We start from the raw sequence: 17,201 nt of genomic DNA, 5'->3' as shown, positions 1-17,201 counted from the left end.
GTTTATGGTTTATATATTTTGTTCAGTATATTTTTTGTTCAGTATATTTTAGCATGGTCTTTGTGGCTGTATGAGTTGTGGTACCTGAGTTTGACTAGTTAGACCAGGTGAGGTCCCCATGACAAAAGACAGTTAGTTGGGATGATAACCACTTACTCTCCACACAGGGATGAATCTCTCACCATGTCCCAAATGACATGTCAGTTAAATGAACTTCTGAGCTGACTTGACCTCTCTAGGTGAGTGCTACATGAGAGGTGAATAGACAAAAATGGATGGATGGAGGTTATGGACAGGGCAATCTGTTAGCTTCTAAAGCCAAGATGAATGGCCCGATTAGAGCAGGCCAATGTGTCTTCTGTTTGCCTCATGTCATCCCTCCCTGCAGCAGCTGTGTCCTGAGCCTACGTTACCCATGTAGGAGCATCAGCACAGAGGGAAAGATGTTCTGTCACCTCAAACTGCCAGGTCATAGCAGGATCAGAAAATTGGGGCTGTAGAGAGAAATGTCTTTCTCTCGCCTTCACTCTCGCTCGCTCTCTCTCTCCCACTCACTCTTCCACTCCTACTCCGTCTATCTGTTTTCAGTTATCATGGTCTTGGTGAGAGGGGCTGCTGTTTGTGTGGAAGATGAAGCCTCAGGACACGGGAGCCATATCCCACTCATGTGATTAGCTCAAGAGAGCTGTAAACCAAATTAAATCATGTCCAGCAGATAATCCTGCTGGCCAGTATCCAGAATGTGTGTCTGTGTACAGCTAAAGGTTGTTCTACTTCTGTTAAGTTCTGCAGAAGAAGTCTCATGCACATTTCCCTGGATTCATCTGAGTTTGGTGGCATACTTGAAAGTCATTGTGACCAAAACCTTTCTTTGGCTTGCTGAATGAGGCATGCACTTTCCACATTATTCTGAGGTGCTGAGGTGCTTTGTGATTCGTGAGTTCTGTCTCGCAAAGCAGTCTCAGGTGATTGTAGTTCACCCCAAACAAAGGTCTCGGAGGCAGCTTCCTCTATCCGATCCCAGACTTTATTCTGGGATGGAGATATTACAGTGTCTTCTGACAGACGAAAGACCTACACTCAACCAAATGGGGTGAGGAGGAAGTGAGTGGGGGCGGCAGGGGGCTCACCCTAACAAATATAAAGCACGTCATACATTTAGTTCTTGGTCTCGCTCGTCAAAGCGCCCCCTGGCACCCTATTTCATCATAATGCCTCGTCGCCCATGGAAAAAAGGGAAGATGTACTTTCTGATATTTTTCTTTGGATACAATGTCTGTGTTGCTGCTTTTAAATGATTTTGTTTGCCATCTTTATTTCATCAGTCAGTTAGCTTCCATTTTGACTTTATGTGCAAATGATCTGACAGTCACATTGCAGCTTCTCATCGAGAGTTAGGAGACATTTCAAGTTATTGTGTAGTGTATTGTAACTGGAGAAAATGTGGCTTTTTAACACAGTAACACATTTTTATCTTTGTGTCACATGGCATATCCTTGCTAATTTACACACACACACACAAAACATTTGCTATATGCCCTCGCACTTTACAGTAGCTTTTGGCTGTCATAGTGTACTGTTAGCTATCGTTTATGCCTAGCCTCCATCTGACGTCTCACAAGCCTGTCTCCATCTCTGAATTAGAATCTCTCTTGCTCTCTCTATCTTTTTCCTCTCTCTTTCTATTCCTCTGCTCAAATGCCTGTCTCTGCCATGCAATCACAGGGCACTCTGTTCAGATGAGCGGGCCGGAGGATTGGTTTGGGGAGTTGACTGGGTTCCATATTATTGGAATGGAGTTTACTGCTGTAAAGCGCAGTGAGGAGTGGAGTCTAAACTCACTGTCTCACATCAGAACACTATAGGCCAATAGTTTGTGCATGTGTACACTCCAACTACATATGTTCATATGCATATACGTAAGTAAAACAAATCAAATAAAGATGTGTGTATGCATGCACATTCTGTATAAGCATATTTTATTATGTTGTATTATGTTTGAGTGCCATTATGATGTAGGTAAAAATAGTTTAATACTTACCCCAGGGCCAGAACTACTCCTTTGTGACATAATATCTCCAGAATGTAGGTGCCCGCGGTCATGTCCCTGACACACACCCATCTCAGCCCTCACTCTGAGTTCATTTTGTGGCTCAGCGTTGATGAGACATTGCCTAAATGAACCACATAGAGGAAACAGTCGTTTAACACAGCAGATGTCAGCTTGACTCTGTCCTTACAACACCCCAATACCCTTTTTTTCCATTCTGCTGATTCCTCTCTCTCTCTCTCTCTCTGAAAACATGTTGTCTCTTCTATCCGTCTTTCTTAATCTATCCCTCTAATTACTGCCGGAGCCTCACCTGCTGTCTTGCCGGGCTGAATGAGCTTGTAGCGTAGCCCTCTGTTTTCAGTCTTCAATGCACTTGGATATTCTCACTGCATGGTCAAACTGAGCTCAACAAGGGGGACTCGAGCTGAATACAAATGCAGAATGAAAGAGATTTGAATTGAATGGTCTGCCTGTTGTTGCTCTGATCATCATATATCCTCTCTAATCACAGAGATATTTACAGAATAGCTCCCAGCATGCAGTGGGGTGTATAGTGTTCCTTCTTCATGCACTTGGAAGGAACAGTGCCCTGCAGCCATTGTTTTGGAAGATTTCCTCCCCAGATCTTGGCATATTTGTTTTTTGTGATGTGATTAAAATGATTCATCTGAATTCAGCATTATTCAAGTTTCTCTAGGGAAAGAGAGAAGAAAGAGAGACAGAAAGTATTTGAGGGAAGTAAGTAGAGTAGAGTATCGGAGATAGACAAGTGCAAATTCAATTTCATTGGCAGAGAGCATACACATCAGATTATTGGTGTACCGTATTCCTGATTCTTATAGCTGTACAGTATCCACAATATACAGTACAAGTCAAAGGTTTGGACACACCTACTCATTCAAGGGTTTTTCTTTATTTGTACTATTTTCTACATTGTAGAATAATAGTGAAGACATCAAAACTATGAAATAACACATCACGTAGTAACCAAAAAAGTGTTAAACAAATAAAAAATAGATTTTAGATTTTAAATTCATCAAAGTAGTCACCCTTTTCCTTGATGACAGCTTTGCACTCCTGGCGTTCTCTTAACCAGCCTCGCCTGGAATGCTTTTCCAACAGTCTTGAAGAAGTTCCCATATGCTGAGCATTTGTTGGCTGCTTTTCCTTCACTCTGCAGTCCAACTCATCCCAAACCCTGGCTACTTTGAAGAATCTCAAATATAAAATATATTTTGATTTGATTAACACATTTTGGTTACTACATTGTTCTTGTGGCATATGTGTTATTTCATAGTTTTGATGTCTTCACTACAAACACTTGACAGGTACTGTACGTATTATTGTTTAAGCTACAGATGCCAGTTAAGTTGGTGAATGCTAGAAGAACAATGATTAAAACCTATAGGCACAGATACCTAAATACCCGCTCAAGTACCATTAAAACCTCTTAGATGTCATGTCCCCTATTTGGGGGACTTTGACCGGTTCTGGACCGGTTCAAACTGACATTTTGGTGTACAAAGTGCTCTGTGAACATTGTATGGTCCCGTGTCTTATAGTGCAAGAAATCCCAATCTCTCTGCTTTCTGCTCCCAATCTCCCAGCAGGTTTCAGACCCCACATTTGCATAGGGAGTGACGTGTAACATTTTGGGTCCTATCCAGACAAAGGAACGGTGAAACTGTGAAACTCACAATTGCAATAGCACATATGAAACTGAGACCCCACCCACACACACACACACACACACACACACACACACACACACACACACACACACACACACAAAAATATATATAATTTTTGGGGGGAAATTCATTATTTAAATGTAGAATCTGGCAGATGCAACAATGCTAGTTTCATCTCGCTGTGATATCCTCATCCAGATTTAGAGCTCTCAACATCATAGAAGTCTTAATTTCATTCAATTATTTCTCGATATCCCTTCATGCTTAAAGGTGAAGTTGTAACGAGTCTGCCGACATTTGAATGGTGTCTCTGTGCAGTGGACGTTTAGGAGAAAATTCTCTGCCGGCGGTTATATGAAATACTGACAATTGTCACGTCCTGACCTTAGTTCCTTTTTTATGTCTCTATTTTAGTTTGGTCAGGGTGTGAGTTGGGATGGGCATTCTATGTTTTCTATTTCTATGTGTTTGGCCTGGTATGGTATGGTTCCCGTTGTCTCTGATTGAGAACCATACTTAGGCAGCCTGTTTTCCCACTATGGGTTGTGGGTAGTTGTTTTCTGTTTTGTGTGTATCACCTGACAGAGCTGTTTCGTTCTCATTATTCCTCGTTGTTATTTTGTTTAGTGTTCAGTTTTGATTAAATGCATAACATTTACACTTACCACGCTGCACCTTGGTCCTCTCCTTCTTCCACCTACGACGACCATTACACCAATATTGTACTGTCATTAATTTTACAGTTATAAGAAATGTGAAATCTTATAGTAAGTCGTATTGTTACTATATTTAGAAAGCATTTCAGTCATTTCAAGCCCTATTGCCCCACTTTGTTAAATAATATTTGTACTATGTACTTGAGCTTGGGTCCTCAAAAGTGAGGACCCCTCCCCAATTTATAACTATTTTAAGAAAGGTCAGTTCCAGAACGATTGATTGTTGATGGCCATCCCTTTAAAAATATTTATTTGGGGGTGTCTATTTAGGTAGAAATAAAAATGTCGCCCTATCATTCAACTTTTTACTTTACTTTATTGAGATTATTTTTTTTACAGGTACAGCATTTCAGTAAAAGTGCCTGGTTTTAGCCAGCCGGCTAATTTCCAACTGCAGTCCCTGGGCAGGTTATTAACTCAAGGCTAAGTTGTCGTATCGGGTTTTAAAAGGTACCGTCTTCTTTTGTTCTAGTCACTGTTTATTTTCACATAGTTAAGGGGATTTGTTGGAGAGCACAAGAGATGAATCCTCTCTACAGCTCTGCTCTACTTCAGCGCATTTCAGGAATTTGCTTTTGTCAGGACAAATTGGATTTCCATTTTGAAATCACGAGTCGTGAGTACAACGGTCAAACCGGGCAACTGGAGAGCACTTATGTCAGTGTTTGAAACAACAATGTACCTGGGTGTGGTCTGTGGTTGGACATGGGCTGGCACGAGGGAGATTAGCAAGTCCCTACAAACCTAAATTATCTTTTATCCTTGTCATCTCCTCTGAGCTCATAGACTTTTATTTTGTATTAATTTACTTAACCCTTATTTAACCAGGTAAGTTGACTGACAACACATTCTCATTTACAGCAACGACCTGGGGAATAGTTACAGGGGAAAGGAATGAGCCAATTGGAAGGGGGTAGTAAGTGGAGGGGCACAATTGCACAAAACTTTGGATTGTAGACGATAGCGGGAAGTCTAGTCAAGTGCCACATAATTGATCTGATATCTACATATAATATTCAGATTACACATCACTTTAAGAATATCTCATTACATCTGTCGGGACTCGGGAGGCAGTCTGTGGCTGTGTCGCACTGTCTCAGGCCTATTTCATTATTCCCCGTGTCGAATGCCAGTAAGCTTCCCTGGTGAGGCGACTCGTCTCATTTCATAAAGAGAATGGAAAATGACAAGATTTGAGATCAGGCGGGCGGAACGACAATGCAGTTGACAACAGGGAGCTCATATTGTAACCAGATAAATGTAGTATGGGAGTGTTTCCACTAGCACTCAGGTTCGATGGATGGACTCTGGGGTTGTCATGAATGTGTGCAAGTGCATAATGTATACACACATGTATACACTACACACACAAAGACACACACGTGGTGAATGGCATGGTATGTTCATGTTGTTTCAGACATAGAACACTCCACACCTCTCAGACCCAGGTGGGAACTCGTTTGCACCTAAATAGGGAATAAGAACAGTGTTAATATATTCAACCAGGCTTGCAATTATGAGTCATAACACCTTTGAGCGAAGTGCATTTGAGTTGAATCAATGAGCACACCATCTGTGGAGGACCCGTGTGTAACCCTGTAAAACATCATAGTGTATCTTGTTGGATCCTGGGGTAAACTTTGAACATTGTAATACTCAGAGTATAGGAACATTAGTTACAAAGGAGACATGAGGGGTGCCATAATGAAGCTCGGGAGGGGCTGAGTGCAGGGGAATCATGCGACAGTACTGATAAGGGGAGAAACCGTTGAAGACTCATATCACTTAGTTCCCTGCTTGGCAAAAATGATGCAATGTTTAGAGATAAGGAGGAGACTCCACCCAAAGTGGGGTATGATTACCACCACGGGGAAGCCATGTCTTAGTCTGAATTACAGCTGTAATGACCCTTTGGGAAGAATTAAACTTGGTTACGATTCTCTAGTGTCCATGACTTATTAACTCTGAAAAATTAGCACCTAACAATCTAAAATAGAATATCTCAGAGCCAGATTTCCTTAACCGGTCTCCAACATTCAGGCAGACAGATCAATGGCAGGGACACGGCTAATTTGGAAGAAATAAATATTTTTCAAATATGGTTGCCTCCATCAGGCGTTGGTAGCGGCTGTGCTTTGATGTGAAGCGTGGTAGACCTTCCTCCCTCTGACACTCTAGCCTCCACCGCCATGCCTCTGTGGTGGTGAGGTCATTATTCACTGTGAGGTGCACTGATTTGCATCATATTTTTTACCAGAAGTTTAATAACCTTTACTGGTTGAATCAACATTGTTTCAACGTAATTTGTCAATGTATTGTAATGTGGAATCAACGTGGAAAATACATTGGATTTGAAAAATGTGATCAACCAGTACTGTTTTCATCTAATTTCAACCAGCGTTGTAAACATTGAAATTAGGGTAAAACTTCAACTTAAAAACATTCACTTAAACTGACTAACAAATTGTTAGCTCAAGCTAATCTCAACATAATCATTAAAATGATGTACAGTATATGTTGAAATTGCATTGAAAATTCCACATAAAATCATCCTAAATTGGGTGGTTGAAATTATGTAGAATTTCATATTTGATAAGACATTTTGTTTGACTTTGTTTCAATGTTGATGGTAAAATGGTATGTTTGAATCAACATCATTGTTTCAACGTCATGCTACAGTATCATCCTAAATAAAGAGGTACATTGAAATAATGTAATTCCACAGTCCCAAGATTTCTGGCTGAACAGTTACTTTTATTGTTATATGAGGGGTAATGCACTTCAGTGAGAACAAGTCTATCATCCTGATACCTACCTCTATGTACTCTGCTTAGCTTTAAAAAATAAAATACCCCCAAAAAACTGCTATTTCCATGACATAGATTGACCAGGTAAAAGCTATGATCCCTAATTGATGTCACCTGTTAAATCCACTTAAATCAGTGTAGATGAAGGGGAGGAGAGGGGTTAAAGAAGGATTTGTATGCCTTGACACATGGATTGTGTATGTGTGCCATTCAGAAGGTGAATGGGCAAGACAAAATATTTAAGTGCCTTTGAACAGTGTAGGTGCAGTCCAGTTTGCAGCCCAACATGCAGCATAGAGAAGACCAGCAAGGGGGCCATCATCAGCATTATACAGGCATGCCCTCGCTGTGAGCATTCCAATGAATGGAAAAGTCAGCCACATTTTGGCAAGTATCCGGCCAGCAACCTTCACCTGTCAGCGCCAACAGCTTTCACAGACTTAGAATTTGTACAGATACGAAAGGTATCCCACTTCATTACTTTCATACATTTGATTAACCAATTATGAAACAATTTATGTAATCTGACATTATTTGCTGCTTATTTTAGATGCAAAATGGCACCGATAGACATTTTTGTGTGTTATTTCTTACATTATTAGTTCAGAAAGTTTTTTGCGTTATTATATACAGACGGAAATTACTTTTTGATATCAGAGTGGCAGTAATTCATCAGCATTCTGACCAGAAATACGACTTATTGTCACGTTCTGACCTTTATTTCCTTTGTTTTGTCATTATTTAGTATGGTCAGGGCGTGAGTTGGGGTGGGCAGTCTATGTTTGTTTTTCTATGATTTGGGTATTTCTATGTTTCGGCCTAGTATGGTTCTCAATCAGAGGCAGGTGTCATTAGTTGTCTCTGATTGAGAATCATACTTAGGTAGCCTGGGTTTCACTGTGTGTTTGTGGGTGATTGTTCCTGTCTCTGTTTGCACCAGATAGGACTGTTTAGGTTTTCGCACATTTATTGTTTTGTTAGTTATTTCATGTATAGTTCCTTTATTAAAGAACATGAATAACCACCACGCTGCATTTTGGTCCGCCTCTCCTTCACCACAGGAAAACCCTTACACTTATACAAATTGGATTGGATGCTAGGCAATTTAACTTGTCCCTGAGGCTGCTCCAAGACGCCACTGGCGGAGAAGAGGTATTCGGATTGAACTTCTAGTTCGACTCAGGAGGCCTGCACACCATACACCGCTTCCGAGTATATTACTCGCTAATGTTCAGTCCCTGGACAATAAAGTAGATGAGCTCAGGGTGAGGATCTCCTTCCAGAGAGACATCAGGAACTGTAACAATCTGTTTCAAGGAATCATGGCTTTCTCTGGATATACTGTCTAGAGGTCGACCGATTATACCGATACCGATTATCGGAGGACGGAAAAAAAGCCGATACCGATTAAATCGGACGATTTTTATTGATTTATTTGTAATATTGACAATTACAAAAATACTGAATGAACACCTATTTTAACTTAATATAATACATCAATAAAAATCAATTTAGCCTCAAATAAATAATGAAACATGTTCAACTTGGTTTAAATAATGCAAAAACAAAGTGTTGAGGAAGTAAAAGTGCAATATGTACCAAGTAAAAAAGCTAACGTTTGAGTTCCTTGCTCAGAACATGAGAACATATGAAACTTGGTGGTTCCTTTTAACATGAAACTTCAATATTCCAAGGTAAGAGGTTTTAGGTTGTAGTTAATATAGTATTTATAGGACTATTTCTCTCCATACCATTTGTATGTCATATACCTTTGACTATTGGATGTTCTTATAGGCACTTTAGTATTGCCAGTGTAACAGTATAGCTTCCGTCCCTCTCCTCGCACCTACCTGGGCTCGAACCAGGAACACATCGACAACAGCCACACTCGAAGCAGCGTTACCCATGCAGAGCAAGGGGAACAACTACTCCAAGTCTCAGAGCGAGTGACTTTTGAAACATTATTAGTGCGCACCCCGCTAACTAGCTAGCCATTTCACATCGGTTACACCAGCCATTAGGCTGATAGGCTTGAAGTCATAAACAGCGCTGTGCTTGCGAAGAGCTGCTGGCAAAATGCATGAAAGTGCTGTTTGAATGAATGCTTACGAGCCTGCTGCTGCCTACCATCGCTCAGTCAGACTTCTCTATCAAATCATAGACTTAATTATAACATAATAACACACAGAAATACGAGCCTTTGGTCATTAATATGGTCGAATCTGGAAACTATCATTTCGAAAACAAAACGGTTATTTCAGTGAAATACAGAACCGTTCAGTATTTTATCTAATGGGTGGCATCCCTACGTCTAAATATTCTTATTATATTGCACAACCTGCAATGTTATGTCATAATTACGTAAAATTCTGGCAAATTAGTTTGCAATAATATTGCCTGCTAACCTGGATTTCTTTTAGCTAAATATGCAGGTTTAAAATATATATACTTCTGTGTATTGATTTTAAGAAAGGCATTGGTGTTTATGGTTAGGTACTGAAAGATTAGTGGAATCTGTATGGGTAGCTGGACAGGTAGTGAAAGATTAGTGGAATCTGTGTGGGTAGCTGGACAGGTAGGATGACTGACAGTGAAGGTGACAGAGGAATGGATGAGACTGAGGCAGGAATTCCTTTAACCATAAAGGGGTATACAGTGCCTTGCGAAAATATTCGGCCCCCTTGAACTTTGCGACCTTTTGCCACATTTCAGGCTTCAAACATAAAGATATAAAACTGTATTTTTTTGTGAAGAATCAACAACAAGTGGGACACAATCATGAAGTGGAACGACATTTATTGGATATTTCAAACTTTTTTAACAAATCAAAAACTGAAAAATTGGGCGTGCAAAATTATTCAGCCCCTTTACTTTCAGTGCAGCAAACTCTCTCCAGAAGTTCAGTGAGGATCTCTGAATGATCCAATGTTGACCTAAATGACTAATGATGATAAATACAATCCACCTGTGTGTAATCAAGTCTCCGTATAAATGCACCTGCACTGTGATAGTCTCAGAGGTCCGTTAAAAGCGCAGAGAGCATCATGAAGAACAAGGAACACACCAGGCAGGTCCGAGATACTGTTGTGAAAAAGTTTAAAGCCGGATTTGGATACAAAAAGATTTCCCAAGCTTTAAACATCCCAAGGAGCACTGTGCAAGCGATAATATTGAAATGGAAGGAGTATCAGACCACTGCAAATCTACCAAGACCTGGCCGTCCCTCTAAGCTTTCATCTCATACAAGGAGAAGACTGAGCAGAGATGCAGCCAAGAAGCCCATGATCACTCTGGATGAACTGCAGAGATCTACAGCTGAGGTGGCAGACTCTGTCCATAGGACAACAATCAGTCGTATATTGCACAAATCTGGCCTTTATGGAAGAGTGGCAAGAAGAAAGCCATTTCTTAAAGATATCCATAAAAAGTGTTGGTTAAAGTTTGCCACAAGCCACCTGGGAGACACACCAAACATGTGGAAGAAGGTGCTCTGGTCAGATGAAACCAAAATTGAACTTTTTGGCAACAATGCAAAACGTTATGTTTGGCGTAAAAGCAACACAGCTGAACACACCATCCCCACTGTCAAACATGGTGGTGGCAGCATCATGGTTTGGGCCTGCTTTTCTTCAGCAGGGACAGGGAAGATGGTTAAAATTGATGGGAAGATGGATGGAGCCAAATACAGGACCATTCTGGAAGAACCTGATGGAGTCTGCAAAAGACCTGAGACTGAGACGGAGATTTGTCTTCCAACAAGACAATGATCCAAAACATAAAGCAAAATCTACAATGGAATGGTTCAAAAATAAACATATCCAGGTGTTAGAATGGCCAAGTCAAAGTCCAGACCTGAATCCAATCGAGAATCTGTGGAAAGAACTGAAAACTGCTGTTCACAAATGCTCTCCATCCAACCTCACTGAGCTCGAGCTGTTTTGCAAGGAGGAATGGGAAAACATTTCAGTCTCTCGATGTGCAAAACTGATAGAGACATACCCCAAGCGACTTACAGCTGTAATCGCAGCAAAAGGTGGCGCTACAAAGTATTAACTTAAGGGGGCTGAATAATTTTGCACGCCCAATTTTTCAGTTTTTGATTTGTTAAAAAAGTTTGAAATATCCAATAAATGTCGTTCCACTTCATGATTGTGTCCCACTTGTTGTTGATTCTTCACAAAAAAAATACAGTTTTATATCTTTATGTTTGAAGCCTGAAATGTGGCAAAAGGTCGCAAAGTTCAAGGGGGCCGAATACTTTCGCAAGGCACTGTATTTACTGAGTAGTCTGTGCTGCATAACAAAGGAAACAAATAACATGTATCTGATCAAATTCATCATCCCAAAGATTATATCATAACAATCATTCATGATTAACATAATTAGGGAAGTCAACAATCCAGTTAATTAAGAAGTCAACAGTAATCATCCGTGAGTCATTTAGGTTCGTAACTATTTATCATAAATCATGAAATAATACAAACAGTGAATGGTTATTCAATCTACAATCCCCATTAGTTTGGTATCAAAGTCGATCAGTTAGCAAACAATGACGTTTCTAATTTCACCCTTTCAATTGTCTTCATGTGTACATATAATTCATTTCATTACACATTAACCATATCGATTGCATAATTGGCCTATGAGGATCCGTAGGGCCGTGATCATCGACAATTCACATTACACAATATGTTTGAAGCGTGCGCTCCAAGCCGCGCTCCGCGGTAATAACTATAAGCAATAACTGATGGCCCACTCCCCCGATCGCCACAAATAGTTCAGATGAAAGGTAACAGAGTCAGTAGATTTACGTGGATTCATGGAGGCACAGAACTTCTGGATCAGACGGAGTTAAGGAAGAGAAAGCAGCGAGATCAGGCGATGGTAATTTCCTCCTTTTATGGAGTTGAGATCTGTCGGACATTTCCACCTGACCTAATTAAAGCGCCCCTGGCCCAGCTGAGTAAGTGGCAATGAATTACAGGATTATTCTACCAACTCCATAGGCCTTTTCTACAGGTACAGTCATCCAATGATTGTGCTTTATTCGCAAATGTGCTTTTGTTAAATTATCCCCCTGCAAAGTAGGACACGCTAGATAAACTAGTAATATCATCAACCATGTGTAGTTATAACTAACTAGTGATTATGATTGATTGATTGTTTTTATTGTTTTTATTTATTTTAAATCTATTGATTGAAGATAAGTGTAATGCTAGCTAGCAACTTACCTTGGCTTACTGCATTCGCGTAACAGGCAGTCACCTCATGGAGTGCAACGAGAGGCAGGTGGTTAGAGCGTTGGACTAGTTAACTGTAAGGTTGCAAGAGTGGTTCCCCTGAGCTGACAAGGTGAAAATCTGTCATTCTGCCCCTGAACAAGGCAGTTAACCCTCCGTTCCTAGGCCATCATTGAAAATAAGAATGTGTTCTTAACTGAATTGCCTAGTTAAATAAAGGTATAAAAATATATATATATAAATATTTTTTTAAATCAGCCAAATCGCCGCCCAAAAATGCCGATTTTTTTCATAGTGTAGTTTCTTCTTATTTTTATTCAATTTAGTCACATGATTTCTCTATTTGCAGTACGTTTGCCAATCAGTTGTACAGACTTATTTGCCCTTTCTTTTGCATCATCCCTCTCAACTAGAAGTCAACCGATTAATCGGAATGGCTGATTAATTAGGGCCGATTTCAAGTTTTCACAACAATCGGAAATCGGTATTTTTGGACGCCAATTTTATTTTTTACATTTAACTAGGCAAGTCAGTTAAGAACACATTCCTATTTTCAATGACAGCCTAGGAACGGTGGGTTAACTGCCTTGTTCAGGGGCAGAACTACAGATTTTTACCTTGTCAGCTCTGGGATTCAATCTTGCAACCTTACGGTTAACTAGTCCAACGCACTAACCACCTGCCTCTCATTGCACTCCACGAGGAGCCTGCCTGTTATGCGAATGCAGTAAGCCAAGGTAAGTTGCTAGCTAGCATGAAACTTATCTTATAAAAAACAATCAATCAATCAATCATAATCACTAGTTAACTACACATGGTTGATGAAATTACTAGTTTATCTAGCGTGTCCTGCGTTGCATATAATCGATGCAACGCAGGGGGATGATTTAACAAAAGCGCATTTGCAAAAAAAGCACAATCGTTGCACGACTGTACCTAACCATAAACACCAATGCCTTTCTTAAAATCAATACACAGAGGTATATACACTGCTCAAAAAAATTAAGGGAACACTAAAATAACACATCCTAGCTCTGAATTAATGAAATATTCTAATTAAATACTTTTTTCTTTACATAGTTGAATGTGCTGACAACAAAAAATGATCAATGGAAATCAAATTTATCAACCCGTGGAGGTCTGGATTTGGAGTCACACTCAAAATTAAAGTGGAAAACCACACTACAACTTTGATGTAATGTCCTTAAAACAAGTCAAAATGAGGCTCAGTTAGTGTGTGTGGCCTCCACGTGCCTGCATGACCTCCCTACAACACCTGGGCATGCTCCTGAACAGTCTGTGGTGCAACGTGGCGTTGGTGGATGGAGCGAGACATGATGTCCCAGATGTGCTCAATTGGATTCAGGTCTGGGGAACGGGCAGGCCAGTCCATAGCATCAATGCCTTCCTCTTGCAGGAACTGCTGACACACTCTAGCCACATGAGGTCTAGCATTGTCTTGCATTAGGAGGAACCCAGGGCCAACCGCACCAGCATATGGTCTCACAAGGGGTCTGAGGATCTCATTTCGGTACCTAATGGCAGTCAGGCTACCTCTGGCTGTGCGGCCCCCCAAATAAATGCCACCCCACACCATGACTGACCCACCGCTAAACCGGTCATGCTGGAGGATGTTGCAGGCAGCAGAACTACTTTTTACTGTTGTGATGTAAAAATACTTAGTGCTTAAGCTCAAGGCTTTCAATGGTATCACGTCTGTCACGTGCTCAGTCTGAACCTGCTTTCATCTGTGAAGAGCACAGGGCGCCAGTGACGAATTTGCCAATCTTGGTTTTCTCTGGCAAATGAAAAACGTCCTGCATGGTGTTGGGCTGTAAGCACAACCCCCACCTGTGGACGTCGGGCCCTCATACCACCCTCATGGAGTCTGTTTCTGACCGTTTGAGCAGACACATGCACATTTGTGGTCTGCTGGAGGTCATTTTGCAGGGCTCTGGCAGTGCTCCTCCTGCTCCTCCTTGCACAAAGGCAGAGGTAGCTGTCCTGCTGCTGGGTTGTTGCCCTCCTACGGCCTCCTCCACATCTCCTGATGTACTTGCCTGTCTCCTGGTAGCGCCTCCATGCTCTGGACACTACGCTGACAGACACAGCAAACCTTCTTGCCACAGCTCGCATTGATGTGCCATCCTGGATGAGCTGCACTACCTGAGCCACTTGTGTGGGTTGTAGACTCCGTCTCATGCTAGCACTAGAGTGAAAGCACCGCCAGCATTCAAAAGTGACCAAAACATCAGCCAGGAAGCATAGGAACTGAGAAGTGGTCTGTGGTCCCCACCTGCAGAACCACTCCTTTATTGGGGGTGTCTTGCTAATTGCCTATAATTTCCACCTGTTGTCTATTCCCTTTGCACAACAGCATGTGAAATGTATTGTCAATCAGTGTTGCTTCCTAAGTGGACAGTTTGATTTCACAGAAGTGTGATTGACTTGGAGTTACATTGTGTTGTTTAAGTGTTCCCTTTATTTTTTTGAGCAGTGTATTTTTAAACCTGCATATTTAGCTAAAATAAATCCAGGTTAGCAGGCAATATTAACCAGGTGAAATTGTGTCACTTCTCTTGCGTTCATTGCACGCAGTGTCAGGGTATATGCAACAGTTTGGGCAGCCTGGATCATTGCGAATTAATTTGCCAGAATTGTACGTAATTATGACATAACATTGAAGGTTGTACAATGTAACGGGAATATTTAGATTTAGGGATGCCATCCTTTAGATAAAATACGGAACGTTTCTGTATTTCATTCGAAATGATAGTTTCCGGATTCGACCATATTAATGACCAAAGGCTCGTATTTCTGTGTGTTATTTTATAATTAAGTCTATGATTTGATAGAGCAGTCTGACTGAGCGATGGTAGGCAGCAGCAGGCTCGTAAGCATTCATTCAAACAGCACTTTTGTGCGTTTTGCCAGCAGCTCTTCGCAAGCACAGCGCTGTTTATGACTTCAAGCCTATCAGCCTAATGGCTGCTGTAACCGATGTGAAATAGCTAGCTAGATAGCGGGGTAAACTAATAGCGTTTCAAACATCACTCGCTCTGAGACTTGGAGTAGTTGTTCCCCTTGCTCTGCACGGGTAACGCTGCTTCGAGTGTGGCTGTTGTCGATGTGTTCCTGGTTCGAGCCCAGGTGGGAGCGAGGAGAGGGACAGAAGCTATACTGTTAAACTGGCAATACTAAAGTGCCTTTAAGAACATCCAATAGTCAAAGGTATATGAAATACAAATAGTATAGAGAGAAATAGTCCTATAAATACTATATTAACTACAACCTAAAACCTCTTACCTTGGAATATTGAAGTCTCATGTTAAAAGGAACCACCAACTTTCATATGTTCTCATGTTCTGAGCTAGGAACTCAAACGTTAGCTTTTTTACATGGCACATATTGCACTTTTACTTTCTTCTCCAACACTGTTTTTGCATCGTTATTTAAACAATATTGAACATGTTTCATTATTTATTAGAGGCGAAATCAATTTTTATTGATGTATTATATTAAGTTAAAATAAGTCTCTCTCTCTCTCTCTCGGAGTGAAATCCCTGCATGTAGTGACTGGGTGTATTGATACACCATCCAAAGTGTAATTAATAACTTAACCATGCTCACGGATATTCAATGTCTGATAAATGCATGTTCAAATTAGCATGCAAAGATCACAGGACTGTAATAATCTGCGCAGAATATTGAACAGCATTGATCACCTGCACTATGCACTTTTAATGTAATCTCAACTACAATCCAGGTCACTTGGTTGTGCTATTAGATGAAGCACAGTGATAACACATCATTTTTTTTTTATAAATACAAAATATCTGACATTGTATTCCCATTTGAACCTTTTTGAGCTTTTAAATGGTTCAAAACGCAGAAATAACACATTTGGATGACAGCTAAACCAAAAATCTGACATTGTTTTTTGATTGGAATTTGGATGTACTTTTAGATGGTTGATAGCATAGTGATAATACATTGGGAATTCACCAAACCTCTGGCTGTCTTTTTCAGTGGGTGAATAAAGGTTGACATCTCATTGATCAATGTCTCAACCAAAGATTACCATTTTCTAAAATGTTCGAGAACACATTGGGAAGGACGATTCTTAGTCCTTCTCCGAACAGAATCCTTTCAGATCCTTGATATCCTTTGTTTACACTTATCGACTGCCCTCTTCAATTCAAACCACAGATTTTCAATCACTTTCAAGTCCAGAGATTGAGATGGCCATTGCAAAATGTTAATTTTGTGGCAATTTTTCTTTGTAGATTTCATGTGTGCTTGTGGTTATTGTCTTGCTGGAAGTTCGACTTGCGGCCAAGTTTCAGCCTCCTGGCAGAAGCAACCAGGTTTTTGGCTAAAATGCCCTGGTACTGGGTAAAGTTCATGCTGTCAGGCCCATTTGAAGCTAAATAGCCCCATAGCATCAAAGATCCACCACCATATTTGACAGTAGGTATGGGGTTCTTTTACGCTTATGCATTCTCATTTTGATGCCAAACCCACCACTGGTGTGCATGGACAAAGAGCTCTATTTTCATGTCATCTGACCAAAGCACTGGATTCAATCCAAGTGCAGATGCTGTTTAGCAAACTCCAGGCACTTACATTTGTTGGATGACATGAAAATAGAGCTCTTAGGCCACACAGACAAAGGATATCAAGGATCTGGAAGG

The 17,201-nt window shown here is 40.7% G+C and overlaps 1 long non-coding RNA gene across 1 annotated transcript; it reads right to left on the bottom strand.

Moving 5' to 3' along the window:
- Positions 1-1,256: 1,256 nt before the first annotated feature.
- On the bottom strand, positions 1,257-5,196 carry LOC110489918 (uncharacterized). The gene is made up of 2 exons (XR_016486637.1): positions 2,364-5,196; positions 1,257-2,174 (listed from the first exon to the last, which is right to left on the bottom strand). It is a non-coding gene; the product is annotated as an uncharacterized LOC110489918 (long non-coding RNA).
- Positions 5,197-17,201: the final 12,005 nt, after the last annotated feature.

This window comes from Oncorhynchus mykiss, chromosome 2, assembly GCF_057628025.1.
Source record: "Oncorhynchus mykiss isolate SJ-2025 chromosome 2, ASM5762802v1, whole genome shotgun sequence".
Taxonomy (NCBI): Eukaryota; Metazoa; Chordata; class Actinopteri; order Salmoniformes; family Salmonidae; genus Oncorhynchus; species Oncorhynchus mykiss.
This window is presented reverse-complemented; position numbering and strand designations above follow the sequence as displayed.